This window comes from Suricata suricatta, chromosome 5 (genome assembly GCF_006229205.1).
Source record: "Suricata suricatta isolate VVHF042 chromosome 5, meerkat_22Aug2017_6uvM2_HiC, whole genome shotgun sequence".
NCBI classification, from domain to species: domain Eukaryota; kingdom Metazoa; phylum Chordata; class Mammalia; order Carnivora; family Herpestidae; genus Suricata; species Suricata suricatta.
Genome location: NC_043704.1, coordinates 99357289 through 99360605, shown reverse-complemented (window position 1 = coordinate 99360605; position 3317 = coordinate 99357289). Strand labels below are relative to the sequence as shown.

Genomic DNA, 3317 nt, shown 5'->3' with positions numbered 1-3317 from the left:
GTAAGTTTAAAATGTACAATGTGGCGCTTTTTCTGCCCGCGGTGCTCAGATTCATTCTTAAGGAACTGAAAACTTAACCTTCCCAAATGTCAAAAAGACCATCTTATGCCCCGCCTCCCACCCCAGCTCCTGCAACACAAACGCCCAGCCCACCAGGGGATACAGTCCATACAGTCATCTCCTCTACAACAACTACAGGCTGGAGGGAGCCCAGGCACCAAGAGCCGGGGCACGGCATCCTCTGGTATTAGGATTCCAAAACCCCCAAAGCCACCAGATAAGCCGCTGAAGCCCTACATGAGGTACAGCAGAAAGGTCTGGGACCAAGTAGAAGCTTCCAATCCCTAATGTGGGAGATTGGCAAGATTATTGGTGGCATGTGGCGAGATCTCACTGATGAAGAAAAACAAGAATATTTAAACGAATAGGAAGCAGAAAAGATAAGAGTACAATGACTCTATGAAGGCCTATCGTAAGTACCCCGCATACCTTGCTTACATAGATGCAAAAAGTCGTGCAGAAGCTGCTTTAGAGGAAGAAAGTCGAGAGAGTCTCACATGGAGAAAGGAGAACCTTACGTGAGCATTCAGCCTGCTGAAGACCCAGATGATTATGATGATGGCTTTTCAGTGAAGCGTACAGCCACCGCCCGCTTCCAGAGAAACCACCGCCTCATCAGTGAAATCCTTAGTGAGAGCGGGGTGCCAGACGTCCGGTCACTTGTCACAACAGCTAGAATGCAGGTCTTCAAACGACGGCTCTGGTCTTTAATGGTTCATCAGCGAAAACTAGAAGCAGAACTTCTTCAAATAGAGGAGAGACACCAGGAAAAGAAGAGGAAATTCCTGGAAAACCCAGATTCATTTAACAATGGACTTAAAAGGTTGTGCGGTTTGAAAGTAGAAGTGGATATGGAAAAAACTGCCGCCGACATTGCACAGGCGGAGGAACAAGCTAGCAAAAATCAGGAGGAAAGAGAGAGAGGCAGCGGAGCAAGCCCACCGCTGTCAGAGCAGCACGGTTCCGGAGGAAGAGCGAGCTGCCAGTGAGGCCGAGGACAAGAAGGACGACGAGCGTCCCAAGGGACACAGAGGAGACCCACCTTGAAGAAGCGACAGAGAGCCAACAGAATGGTGAAGAAGGCACATCTACTCCTGAGGACAAGGAGAGCGGGCATGACGGGATGGACAGTACGGCTGAGGAAGGGACCAGCGAGAGTAACACTGGCTCAGAGAGCGACAGCGCCACCGTGGAGGAACCGCCAGCAGACCCCACACCGGAAGACGAGAAGAGAGAATAAATGTTGCCTTGTTTTATGTGTTCTAAATACTTTTTTAAATGAAAAAAAATGTTTTTTGAGTTTAAAAAAATACAAATAAAGAAATAAAATGTACAATGTATTGATTAGATACCCAGATAAATTGCAAAATGATTACCAATACAGAGTTAGCTAAATCCTGTGTCCTAGCATGTAATTGCCATTTCTTTTTTGTGGTGCAAACATTTAAGATTTACTCTTTCAGCAAGTTTTAAGTACATCATACCATATTATTAGTTATAGTCACCATGTTGTACACTGAATCTCTAGAACTTACTCATCTTATAACTGAATGTTGGTCTTTTTGACCAACACTTCCTCATTTCCTCGCCCCTTTAGCTCCTGGTAACCACCATTCTGGTCTCTGTTTCTATGTGTTTGCCATTTTTAGATCCCACATGTGAGATCATTCAGTACTTGTCTTTTTCTGTCTAACTTATTTCACTTAGTATAATGCCCTCAGGGTCCATCCATGTTATTTCAGGATTTTTTTTCTTTACATGGCTGAATAATATTCCAATATATTCCATTATATTCCATGGATATATATACATATGTATATGTGTGTGTGCGTGTGTGTGTGTGTGTATTCTGTTATATATAAATATATAAATAAATATAAAATAATGTTCCATTTATATATTACTTAGTATATATACACATACTACATCTTCTTTATCCATTCTTCTGTTGATGGACACTTTGTCTTAAAAACAGAACCAAGATAGATGGAGGTGGAGAGTGGGAGGAAAACCTATTTCTCGCCCCAACAATCTCCACTTCCAGTCACTCCTCAAAAACGAATTCTTTAAAAAGCTTCTCTTTAAGTTTGTGTGTCAATTATTTCCATAACTCTAAAGCATATGCTGATGACTATATTTTGCCTTGTTACTTAAAACAACATTTACACTGATGCCCCATTCAAAAAAAATGACAATTTTGCTTACTGATACAACTCCTTTTTAGCTTCTTTCATTTTTATAATTATATTGCTATTTTATTATGTTTAATTTTTAAAATGTGCTATTCTACACCTTCATACAGTCATATCATGACTCTACATTGTGGAATGTGAGAATATGAGATCTTGTGCCTTTTTCCCACCCTTTGCTCCCTCTTCTGTCTCAATCTCTCTCTATGACACCTTTATATTTTCATTTTCAGGGCTTAAAAATTTGTATTATGTTTTACTTATGTTTAATTATCTTGATTATCTGAAGTTAAATCTAAAATGCTTGTTAATTATTATCACAGTGGACATAGGAAGCACTACCCTGCTCTCTCTTCTGAGCTGCTTATAGTGAAGATTTCTCTCATCAAATTTCTCTTGGAATTATTATTAACAAGGAAAACTGCCTTGTTCTTCCAAAGGAGCCTTAGCCTAGAGACTGAATGAAATGCTGTGATATAAGGCTTCACCCCTTAATCCCCATCTGGGGCAACACTACAAGACAGAGGTCAAAGTTCTCCATCTGTTTCCCATAAAACTCGACCAGGTATCAGAAGTGGTCAGAGAAAACAAGTGCTAAGACGGGGTCTCGGCCCAGGTTGGCTCATGGGCCGCCTCGGTCATGAGGATGGCATATCTAGCGGTAGTGGGAACCCAGACAGCTCCTGTCACAAAAGAAGCAACTGTTAAAGTTTTCACTGTTGGGAACTGAGATGGCCCTCCTGGAGGAAAGGACTGTACTAGGTCATGCTGTGTATCCGAATGTGGGGAATTGTAGGGCAGGAGAAAATGTAATTATAAGCACAGTAGAATTGTATGGCTATTTCTAAGCTCAATCGAGTTTGAGGGAAAGTATAACAAAAAAGATGAGCGTGAGCAGTAAATTGTTCATTGAAAGTGAACTGTGAAAGACACCCTTGGTCTCTTATAGAGAAGCTCTTATCTCCTGCAGCTACCAAGCAGAGAAAGGAGAGGGTAAGGACTATGAATTTATTTTAAGAGTAGCTATGCTGCATAGATGGTTAAATGTCCAGCAAAGACTAGGCTGTT

At 41.4% G+C, this 3317-nt stretch overlaps 1 pseudogene; it reads left to right on the top strand.

Annotated features, from left to right (window-relative positions):
• The first annotated feature begins 86 nt into the window (after positions 1–86).
• On the top strand, positions 87–1363 carry LOC115292757 (annotated as a pseudogene).
• The last annotated feature ends 1954 nt before the right edge of the window (positions 1364–3317 follow it).